The sequence below is a fragment of the Phascolarctos cinereus genome, unplaced genomic scaffold (genome assembly GCF_003287225.1).
Source record: "Phascolarctos cinereus isolate Bilbo 61053 unplaced genomic scaffold, phaCin_HiC Scaffold_2;HRSCAF=192, whole genome shotgun sequence".
NCBI lineage: Eukaryota > Metazoa > Chordata > Mammalia > Diprotodontia > Phascolarctidae > Phascolarctos > Phascolarctos cinereus.
In genome coordinates this window covers 148,296,694-148,309,317 of record NW_027555625.1, presented here as the reverse complement: position 1 = coordinate 148,309,317, position 12,624 = coordinate 148,296,694, and the positions used below count along the sequence as shown (strand labels likewise).

Genomic DNA, 12,624 nt, shown 5'->3' with positions numbered 1-12,624 from the left:
TTATGAACCCAAGCCCTCGTCTGGGACTGAAAAACCATGATCTTGGCCAGAGGCAAAGTATGATGCAAACAGTCAGGCAATCCAATTCTAATTATGGCCTTAATATTTTATATTAGCTTTCTCTTTTATTGTTTTCATATGTGAGGCAATCCAGAAAGGTAGAACAATTACCCACCAATCAACCTCATGCCTGGGATCCAATTTTCCTTGAAAAGACTCCTTCATCTTCTAGACCAATAATAGGCTTGATTATTTCTATCAAGGACAGGACTCCTATGCTGTTCATATGACTAATTCAAAACCCATGTCTCCAATTAATACATCAATCAGAAGATGAATAGCGTGGGGCTACCTCAAAGGGCTTATTAGAGAAATCCTGGTGGCATTGGGAGGATGGGGTTACCACCAACGACTGCTTTGTGTAATTGCAGGTGGAAGCAGGTGGATGGTACGCATTATAACATGACTGAGAAGTGGGACTAGGAAATTTCAGCAGGCAAAAGCAACTATATCTTGTTGTAGGTGGGAATAGTATAGAACAAGCTATAGTCAAAGCAATAAGCCAGAATTGGGAAGCCACCATGCCTAAGGTATATGTGATCAGTGGGGAACCAAAGACAGACTGAATCATTAACAAAAGATTCAATGGGTTTGGGCGGGGGAGAGGGGAAGCAGGAGAGGGAGAAGGCCCTGAATACCATTCATCAAAGCAGCCTTGGACATAGTAGGCGCTTAAATATTGGGCTGAAATGAATTGGGGCAATGAGAGATGACGTACTGATGTCCAGAACACAGCGTTTGATTCATTAACCATTTGAGTTGCTCAAATAGCCCTACGTTCTTTCTTTTATGTCAGAAGCCTAGCCTTTAATGTCAGCTCTGCCTCTCTAAAAGGGTAGGACGTGTGTATGAGTACGACTGTGGTTTGGCAGGGGCAATGAAAGAAAGGGGAAATTGCAGCATTGTGGAATTGGCTGGGCATGCTAACTGCACCGGTCAGGAGAGCCTAGCAACCTAGATCAGGTAGCAAACACCTGGTCTGACCAAGTGAGGGGACACATGGCAGCTAAGGTCAACATCAGTTTAGAATATGAGCTTATTTGTAAAAAGGTTACAGAAGAAGATGGGGGAAACTATGAGAAGTATCATTTAGGAAGTCAATGAAGAACTGTGAAAGGGAAGGTAAGTCTATGGACTTACTTACTATGGCATGAGATCCAAACAAGCCTGATCACTCCATAAACATTTAAAGACGAAACCAGGACAACAAATGGATAAATAGAAAAAATCAGTTAGAATCCATGAAAAAATTATTTTCATTAACGATGACAGTCAAAACATCACATTTTTCCTTTAACAGTTCTTACTCTGGTATGCTATGTGAAGAAATAGAAAATGTACTAAAGACAAAGCTGGAGACAAAGAAGAGCTGAATGAATGAATGCATCAAAACACATTTACTAAGTGCTTCCTATATGCCCAGCACTGGGGTAAGCTCTCAGAGTACACATACAAGCAAGCAAGTGAATCTCTGCCCTCAAAGAACTTATACTCTAATTGATAACACATATAGGAATGGTGGCCAAGGAAGAGTGTTTTGGATAGAAAAGTCAGAGAGAATGACGACTGAGGCAATTGGCTGAGTAGGTCTCCTTGTTATAGTGATTAATTTACATCAGCTAAACTTCCTTAGGCAGCTAGCCCTGAGTAGGTCTCAACAGGAATGGCAGTGTTCATCTGATTGGTATTCTCAGACCTAAAGGTAGAAAGTGGAGGGGTTAGGGTTAGGGTGGGGTGTGTAAATGGAAGAATGACATGGAGGTGTCATGGCAGTGGAGTTTGGTGTGGTCACCTGAGACTGGGAAAGATAAGGTGAAATTTCTACCAAAAAGAAAGGGTGGAGCCTTTAGTATTAGGTGGAGGTGGTACAGAGCAAAAAGTGGTATGGTAGCTTGAGATCAGACAAGATACGTTAAAATGCTCTCCCATTACAATCCAGCATTACAAGGGACCAGACAAAGGACAAGGGGGAAAAATACACTGATAGCAGTTACACAAATTTGAAAGGTCAAGGGTCAAATTTTCAAGATAACCTAAAAGAGAAGATATTCAAAGATTACAAAAGTCACTGACAGAGCAAAAATCACCACCAAACGAACTGGTGGGCTATGAAGGCATTAATCACTAACCACCAACAAAAGGCCTACTTTCTCATTTCCATAAAACCTTTATGAGAATGGCTTACAAATGCACTGAGGACACACTTGATGACAATTTGGAAAGGCAATGGGGAAGTTTTCACAAATGACTTTGTAGACCAGATTTACTGACAGAAAAAGCACAGTGACAGAAGTGACAGAAAAGTGTAGAGAAGAGACAATCCTGCTGTGATGCTTGTTTTTCAAAAAGCAGTTGATGCGGTAGGGCAGACTCTCTTCCAACATGGTACTCTCCCATGTCAAGATGATGTTTCCTTAGTCAATGTAACCATTTCGTTCAATAATGCTCTGATGAGCAATAATACCAAGTAAGACAGAAAACAAGGAACCTAAATGCACCATTAGTTTTTGCCACTGTCATAGCAAAGTCCAAGTGCTAGAGGGATTCGTGACAGATGGTGACATTCTCCAGATAATCCTGTTTGTGGATGTTGTGCTCACTGCATTAATGTTCACAATATTATAAAGCCTCTTTGAGATTCATAGCGACTCAGAAGAGATCGATCTAACATTACATACAGAAAAAAAAGGTGAGAAATGCCTATTGTCTAGACTATGTCATATAATTGGATGGAGGCAGCTAGAAGATGTAGTGTAAAGAGCTCTGGACCTGCAGTCAGAAAGACTTGAGTTCAAATCTGGTCTAAGACTCCTATCAGTTGTGTGACCCTAAGCAAGTCACTTAAGCTGTCTGCTTCAGTTTCCTCATCTGTAGAATGGGGGAAATAATAGCACCTACCTTCGAGAGTTGTTGTGAGGATAAAATGAAATATTTTAAAGTGCTTTGCTAACCTTAAAGTGTGCTATAAAGCGCTATAAATCCTAGCTATTATTATTACATAATTATTATTAAGAGGAAGAAATCAGACTATATTTCATTTGGGAAGTTACAGAGTACTTTCAATGATCTCAACTGGCTCCCAAATAAAAACCGTATTTTAAATACAAAATTGTCTTCCATTGGTACTGCATGACTGAAAATCATGGAATAACAGAATCTCTAAGGCTCCTAATGCATGGATGGCTTGAAGGCTAAAGAACATAACCAATAATGACTTGTGTGTAAGAAGTGACGTAAACTAGAACTTCCAGGAAATGTATGATCAGAACAGGTCAGATCATGTAGCAAGAGAAAAGGACAGGCCAAGTACTGCACTGGTACCCCTAGAACATTCAGACCTAAGGGAAGGCATCCTGGAGGCCTCTGTCCTCTATGGAGGGTTTATGGGAGGGAATGGTTACAAATCTACCTAAGATAAGAAGGCTCAGGAGGGTTGGTGTCTATATGTTTGGAGGGAGAAAACACATTAATGAGATCACAGATGCACTGAAGTTAGATGGATAATAAAAATTATGATAAAGAAGTACTGTGTTATTAAGGAGAATATATTAGTGGCAAGCTTGCAAAATGCCCATGTTGTTTGTTAAATTCATATTTATTTTAGGAAACTGTAATCCCTTACTGAAAGAACACCTTCCAACTGTAATAGTTGGCTAGGCAGACGGGGGCCCTGTAAGTAACAGTAGAAGTGCTTATAATCTTTTCTATAGCTCTGCTAAAGCTGTAACATTGTGCCATTGCCAGTACTGGCTGCCTGATTCAGTCCATTTGTGATATTAATGCTATTAATAGAGCATGTCTGTTTTCAATTAAGATTAATTTTCATTCAGATAATAAATTAACACTAATCAAAGGCAAGTCAGAAAAGATGGTTATTCTACAATACTAAGATACATCTTAGGCTCAATCACAGCCTACCTGATAGTTTCACTAAGGTGAACATTACTCAAGGTCTCCCAGTTCCACCTGGCTAAGCATCATTTATTAAGCACCTATTAAGTGACAGGAATTATGCCAAGTGCTGGAGAGACAAAGAAAAGCAAAAATGAAGTCCCTGCCTTCTAGGAGATCTCAATCTAATGGAATGTCCATCCTCCACACAGCTGCCAAAGTAATTTTCCTTAAGGGCAAATCTGACCATCTCTCTCCCCTACTCAATAAACATCTATGGCTCCCTGTTGTCTCTAAGATAAAATATAACTTTAACTCTTAGTGCCCTGATCCAGCCTATTTTTCCAACCTCATTGGACACACACCTTCTCTGAGATCCAGCCAAACTGGCTTTCTCTCTGTTCATCACATATGACACTCTATTTCCTGTCTCCTAGTCTTTGTAGTACCACAACCCCCACCATCCCAAGCATTGTCTGAAACATACTCCCTCCTTCCCTCTTCATCAAAGAATCCCTCTTTTCCTTCAAGATGGAGTTTAGTGGTGACAAAGAGTTGGAAATTGAGGGAATGTCCATCAACTGGGGAATGGCTGAACAAGTAATGGTGTATGAATGTAATGGAATACTATTGTGCTATAAGAAATGATGAGTAGGTAGATTTCAGAAAAACCTGGAAAGACTTACATGAACTGACGCTGAGTGAAGTGAACAGAAGAACATTGTACACAATAACACCAACATTGTGTAATGATCCACTATGATTGACTTAGCCCTTCTCTGCAATATCCAAGACAATTCTAAAGGACTCATGACAAAAAATGCTATCTACATCCAGAGAAAGAACTATGGAATCTGAATGCAGATCAAAGCATAATATTTTCACTTTTTAGGGTTTTTTTTTGTGGCTTTTCCCTTTTGTTCTGTTTCTTCTTTCACAACATGACTATTATGGAAATATGTTTACACAATTGCATATGTATAACCTATATCAGATTGTTTGTTGTCTTTGGGAGGGGGATAGAAGGGAGGGAGAAAAACTTTGAAACTCAAAATCTTATAAAAATGAATGTTGAAAACTATTTTTACATGTAATTGGAAAAAATAAAATACTATTTACATATATGCATCAACACACAAATAAATAAATAAAAAATTTTTTTGGGGGGGGAGATATAGCCTCAAGTACCACATCCTTCTCCACGATGTCTTTCTTGATCTACCCAAAAGCTAGTGCCCTCCCTCCCTTGTGTTTATTTGTATCAGATTTATACTTATTCTATATATACACTTAAGCATGTAGTTACTACTTCCCTATTAGAATGTAACCTTCTTGAGAATAGGGAATTTGAGTCTTTGTATCTGTATCATCAGTCTAGAACTATACCTGACACACTGTAGCACTTAGTAAATACTTGTTGATGGTTGATCTATAATAGTTACATTCTTATTGGGACTTAAAATTTACAAAGAATTTAATATACGCTATCTCGGCTGATCCTCCCAACAAGACTTCATTGTAGATAAGGCAAGTATTATGCCCACTTTATGGATGAGGAAACTGACTCAGATCTTAAGTGATTTTCCCAAGGTCACACAGCTGGTAAATGGTACAGCTGGAATTCAAGTCATTGTTATGTAGTTTTTAAAGTCTTTTTTTTATGTCATAGTTATTTCCTGATATGCCCTGCTTCCCAACAGAAGCCTCATTTATAACAAAGAAAAACAGTTAAGCAATACAGTAATCATGTTGCACATGCAACATTTGGCATCTATAGTCCCTCTCCCTGCCTCCTTACTACATGCCAACACATGCACATGCATGTGTACACACACACATATACACGCATACATACACACATACATATATACCACAACCTAAGATTATAGTTCCATATCAACAGTTCCATGCTTTATATCGCACAGCTAAAAGGCACTTTTCTGGCTGTCACTGGAAAATAGGTTTTTCACAAAAGTGAATTGCACATGTAACTTGCTTTCTGTGATTCTAACACAACAGACTCTGGGCTGGGTCCTGAGGGTGGCTCCAAGCCTTTTCTTTTGAATAAAACTAATAGGTTTTCTGACAGCTATTTGCCTTTTTGCTTCCTCTTGGGCTTATAACTGCGGGTAGCTGAAGCTGCCAAAGCTTTATGTCTAAATAATTGAAGCATTCCTGTGGTGGAGGCCCAATAGGAAATGGAAATCGAATGAGTTTGTATCATACTTTAAAAAGAATCATCTTTTCTGTTCACAGGTATGGTGTTGGTAGTAATTGATATAGCAAGAGTATCTGAATTAGCTACTCCTCAATTTTGGTTTTATATATCATATAAAAAGGATAGACATCTGATACCAGGACCAAGGTACTTATAGGAAGCTAGGTGGTGCAGTGAATAGACTGCAGGGCCTGGAGTCAGGAAGACTTCTCTTCCTGAGTTCAATTCTGGCCTCAGATACTCACTAGTTGTGTGACCCTGGGCAAGTCACTTAAACCTGTTTGCCTCAGTTTCCTCACCTGTAAAATAAGCTGGAGAAAGAAATGGCAAACCACTCTTGTATCTTTGCCAAGAAAACCCCATATGGGGTCACAAAGAGTTAGACATGACTAAACAACAAAACTCAAAGTAATTACTAGCCTTCCCACTGAAGACAAACCATGGTGGCCTAAAGATATAGCTTCATGGAGCCATTTGGATGTTTAATAGAATCAATCACATTAGTTGGTTTTTTTTTATTAGAGGAGGGGAAAGCATAAATAGTATTAATTTTGTAAAAATGTTTTATTAGATGTCTTTTGTTTCGTACCAGTCATTCTCTGTTATTTCTGCCCCCATATAGAAGTATCCCCTTTCAACAAAGAAAAACTGTGACAACTAACACTAGTCTTACTACTAATAGTAATAATTATAATAAGAGCTAGTATTTATATAGTATTTTAAGGTCTGCAAAGCACTTTACAAATGTTATCTCACTTTATCCTTATAGCAACTCTGTGAAGTAGGTGCTATTAATTATGTCCATTTTACAGATCAGGAGTTTGACTCTGAAAGAGGTTAGGTTAAATGACTTTCCCAGAATTACCCAGGTAATGGGTATCTGAAGCAGGATTTGAACTTAGGTTTTCCTGCTCCCAAGTCCAACACTATCCATTTAGCCATCTAACTGCCTGAGGCAAAAGAAACAAATGTAAAAATGTATCTAACAGAGTGTATAATCCATAGTCCCATTTCTCTGCTGAATGGTGTTTCTTCATCTGTTCTCCAGATACACGATTGGTAAACAACCAACAATTCTGAGTAATAACTGAAACTCTAACATAAGTCTTGACAGTAAGGATTTTGTTTTGGAGATGAGTTAGAAGACTAGGACAAATGAGTGACAACAGGAAGCACCCTGTGATGATGAGAGGACGGGACTAGGTTTTAGAAGCTTCTCCAAAATCTCATTTGATACTTTGTGCCAAACATCTTGTCCCCTGAGTGAGGAATCGTTCTATCTAAGGCACACCTGATTTAAAAGAAGGAAGAAAAAACATGGCCACTCTACCCCATTAAGTGTTAAATTTGGAATAAGTGCCAATAACAATATAGTGAATGCAGTCACAGAAGGCACAGAGTGGCATGGTGGGAGATGTGTTACCCTTGGATTTATGAAACCTGAGTTCTTAAGTGACCTACCCTGGATACTCCTTAACTGTGTGAGGGTAAGCAAGGCACTCTACCTGGCAGATCTCAGTTTCCTCAATTTTGAAACGTGGGTAATAATATCTGTACTATCTACCTCAAAAGGAAAATACATTAAATTAGCTCTATGTACGTCTAAGTTACTAAAACTCAAGGCTTTACTTCAAAAGGCATTCCCATCACTTATAAGGTTAAGAGCCAGTAGTTGCTAATTTGCCTAACTCGGCAATAAAAATCTCATCCATAACCCAATATAGTATGAGGACCCCAGAAGAAATTGGGGGTCTCAAAGATTGAGATACTTTTCTCAGATGAAAACAGCCTAAGAGACAATATGGCTTAAGAGACTGAGGCCAGCCTTAAGGTCAGGGAAGACCTGAGTACAAGTCTTACTTCTGATATACTACTGCCTCTGTGACCAGAGATAGGCAAATCACTTAAATTGTCACCTCAATCAATAAACATTTATTAAGCACCTATTATGTGCCAGGCACTAGGCTAAGCACGGGGGATACAAAAAGAGGCAAAAAACATTCCCTGCCTTCAAGGAGCTTACAATCTAAGTTTCTCAGCTACCTCTAAAACTATTCATTAGAGACCAATTTCCACTCTAGTATATCCACATTAGGATTTCCCCACACCACTGAAATTATAGGAGGTCTGTGCCTCGGCTCACAAGACGGAGACAGATGAAAATAATCACTGCTAAAGCAAAGTAAGTCTGAAAAAGGCTGAAAAAAGAGTCTAAATAATACTGTGGGAAAATGAGTTTCCCTACCATAAACCTGGCTTTGAAGTCTGGAAAGGCTCACATAAAGATCCACTGGTGAAACTTCTCTCAGTTTAAGTTCCAAGTTTTGAGAATTCTAGACTGTATGAGCCATAGGGAAATGCCTTAAACATCATTGTCTCAATAGCAGGTATCAAGAAGGTAGGAAGACTTGGGTTCAAAGCTCCCCTAAGATATTTCCCTGGGTAGGTGATAACATCTCTTGGTGTCAGTTTCCTCTTCTGTGAAATGGGAACAATGATATCTTTAGTATTTACCTCAAAGGGTTGTGGTGAGATCAATTAGCTAATGTACATAAAGTGTTTTGTATACCTTAGAGCACTATGTAAGTATCAGGTATTACTAACATTATCATTGTTAATAAATATTTCTTAAATTAATTTTGACAGGTGTGAAACTTGAGGCCCAGAAGGGTTATATGACTTCAATTCAACAAGCAAAAAATAAATGTCTACTGTGTGCCAGGCACCTTCCCCTGTATCAGGGAAACAAAGACAAGTCTTTGCCTTCAAGGAGCTTACACTGACTACAGGAAACAGCACATAAGATAAGTAACACAGATAAGTAACTACAATATTACATAGCTTGTTCATGGCAGAGCCAAGACTGAAAACCTATTCTCTTGATTCCTAATCCAGAGAACTTTCCAGCCCTCCACACTAACTTCCCCTGTCTATGTGGATTTATGTATTACAGGCAGGGGTTGTGCTGGAATCAGCCAACTGTTCATCTTTTAGTGTGAGCATTTATATCTCGAATACAGGCGAATCCTACAAATCAGAGCTCAAATTATGGCTTTTTAAAAATTGTCCAGATTTAAGATACTGATGGAAAAATGTAAAAAATGCTGATTAACCTTAAAAGTGTGCTGCACATAATTCCCCCCCCCCAGGAGTTTTAGACATTGTCCAGCACAGCACTGGTTACATCCTGACCAGTGGCTCTTATTCACACAGTCACACGGATTGGGCCAACAGACCTTGTATCTGGACATCAATTGTTGCATCTGGAAGCTGAAGAGAGTTTGGAGAAGCACTAAAGAAAGAACTACTTAATGTGTAATATTGTTTATAATTACTCAATATGTTGGTGTTACCCTTTAAATGCATTGCCACCTTTTAGCAGTTCTTATGACCATAGCATTGACTTGCTTTGTAAGTGTTTTTTTTTGGGGGGGGGTGCGTCTTACATTGTCATCACATGTTAAGTTTTCCTAACTTAAAGAATTTGGGAAGAAAATTACTACAGACTGGCTCCATGTTTAACAAATTTAATTATGATATTTTGCTAAGCCTCAGTGATGATGCTACCAGAGCAAGAAGTAAGACCTTATACAAAAGTAATGATTAATCTAGTTTTACGAAGGCATATGAGAAATTCAGTACCTCTTCCTTCAAAAAAGTATAAATTGTCCTGAATTATAATCAAGACTTTGTGATTAAAGAAATATAGAAGCATGAGATTTATAGCATTAGAGGCACCCTTTCCATAACTGATGGATGGCCAAGTACTGCACTGGTACCCACAGAAAACAAAGACAGAGAGAAGACCTCCAGGGCAGTGGGTGGGTCCTCTGTGGAGGAGCAATGAGAGAAAAGGCACAAGAATGGCACAAGATGAGAAAATTTGAATAGGTTGTGATCTGAGCTGATGGAGGTAGTAACCACATCGATGAGATCATAGAACCATTGAAGCAATGAAGTATAAAGACATAATTAGCATAATGTGCAAATATTTCATCAGAGGGAGTAAAGCAGCAAGGCTTTGTCTAGGTTTTCCTTGAACCTGGATTTACCTTACTTAACAAGTTAAACCCATTGATGGGACTTTCATGATGGCAGATTGCTATTCTAAAATCCTTTTACTAGAGTTGAAACGACCATTTAAATTAGGTAACAGCCATGTCAATTTCATAGATGATTGAAGATATGTGGAGTTTTAGTAAGTGGTCATAAAAAGCACATGTGTGTTTGTATGTGTTATATTAATATATAATGTTATTCTCTCATATAACTACTATGTAATAAAATTATATATAATATTGCTATTTCCCCTTCTTCCTTCCTATTTACATCTTAGCCATAATCCTTTTTTTTTTAAAGGGCTGGGGAAGTACCTTACCAATTATTTCATCACTGTGATGCCCAGCATAGAAACTTCCTCCACCTATGCAAACCAGGAACTCATCTGTGACTTAAACTATTATAGAAATGCCAGGGACACCGAAATGTTAAGTAACTTGCCCAAGGTTACCCAACTAATATGTGTCAGAGAATAATATCAGCCTAACTCTTCTAAACTCCATGGCCTGCCTCCTCTATCCATAACTTCACACAATGCTTTCAACAATATATTTCAATACCAAGCTGAAATCCTTTTTCCTCCTTAAAGCCTTCCTAGCTTACCCTGGTCCACCACGTTCTCATCCTTCCTCTGGAATCCCACTACACTAACTTATACCACTCATTAGGCCATTGAACTATACCTTTAAAAATTGCTTGTTCTGTAACAGTGAATACTTATCACTTCTAATATTTAGCTTTTCATGTATTTATGTCTTATTTCTCAAATTAAATGGTGGATTCCTTGAGTACAGGGCCTATATATTTTCCTCTGTATCTATTTTCCTTCGTACCCATCACTCCTTACTCTGACCTTAGAAAAATATGTTGCTCATAGTGAGTGATCACAATAAATATTTATTGATTAAGAAGTTGTTATGTTGGATTCCCGGTGCTTGGCACATAGTAGGTGCTCAACACAGTTTTGCTGACTGATTAACCAAAGTCTATTATATATATCTATGCATTCACTCAGACTCAAAGGCAATTTCTGATTTGTATGCACTAGAATTTCATAATTCCTTACTTATGAGGCAAGACAAAGCATTTCTGAGACCTAGGGAAGGTTTGAAATTGTGCCTTCTATGTCTGCTGATGGCTTTTTGTTATCACTCCAACATGTGAGATGGCTTATTACAAAACAAATATCCGTGTGCCCTAGGAAGTAGAATTTTCTGGTGTAAAACTATATGCATTATATAAAGGAAGATTTAAATGCGTCCTTCATTTTCATTATTCTCTGTGGTACCACTTCTCTCCTATACCTCCAGTCTCAGATCTGCTTACATATAAATGGCAACTTGGGAGTAACTACTGAAAAGCTTCCAGCCACTGCAATTCCCCTTTCCTGCTCAGGATCTCCACTCCCTGCTCTATTCCTTTGTCTCCTTAGCACCAAAGAGCGTGTTGCTGCCTGAGACACTTAACTGATGGTCCTGCTTTTCATTTCTTACCTTGCCCTAGGGCTGATCCAGGGCAGCATCTGCAGGGACAGGCCTGGCATTGGCAATCCCCTTCTTCCTTTCTCTTGTTATTTCTTTATTGCTAATCTTCATTTCATCTCCTCATGCCCCCTGACAGGCCACCAAACAGAAACACTATCTAAGCCTTCATCATAAGGGCCCAGAACCATTTCCTGTGATCACATACCCAGGATAGTCAATAGTGAGACTGGATTATCTCCTGAGATATAGATGTGGTCCTTTATTGAGCCCTCAACTCACTGTATCATGAGGGTACCTCTGTCATTCCCCACAGAAAAAGGAAGTAAAAGTAGAATAGGGGTTTGTATGGAAATGAGATGGGAGATGGACAGAAAAGCAAATAAACCTCTCACTCTCTTTTTTTTTTTTAATAATTTCTAATACTTCAATGGACTTATATGCTGTTATGTACGTGGACATTCTCTCCAGTGGTGTAAATTATAACCTATCCTATACCTGCTCTTTCTATTTAATGCTTGCCCATCTTCTCCTGGAACTCCTACACAAGGGGTTCACCCAGTGGATGGGTGGGTGGTCTTCTAGGTCTCTTGACCAAGGGGGCACAGAGGTTGTTTGCTACATGACTGGTCCACTTCCTTTTCTAGTCATATGTTAATTTGATAATATCATTAAGGATCCTTATTCCATGAAATCTTTCACTGATGATATTCTGCAACTCACTCAAATCTACCATGCATCTCTCCATCCCTTGTTTAGCAACCAGCAGCCCCAAACATTTCTGAGACTAATAATTTGAAGTCATACAACATAACCAGAAGAATATTGATGCTAAAAAGATAGGATTTTGTTTTCAGAAGAAGCTTGGAGTCATTACAAACATAGCACAATTTATAAGAGGTAATCTAGCCCATT

At 38.6% G+C, this 12,624-nt stretch overlaps 1 protein-coding gene across 3 annotated transcripts in view; it reads right to left on the bottom strand.

Moving 5' to 3' along the window:
* ACOXL (acyl-CoA oxidase like) overlaps window positions 1–12,624 on the bottom strand; it is a 539,860-nt gene that overhangs the window by 126,851 nt on the left and 400,385 nt on the right. The gene's annotated exons all lie outside the window — the stretch shown is intronic.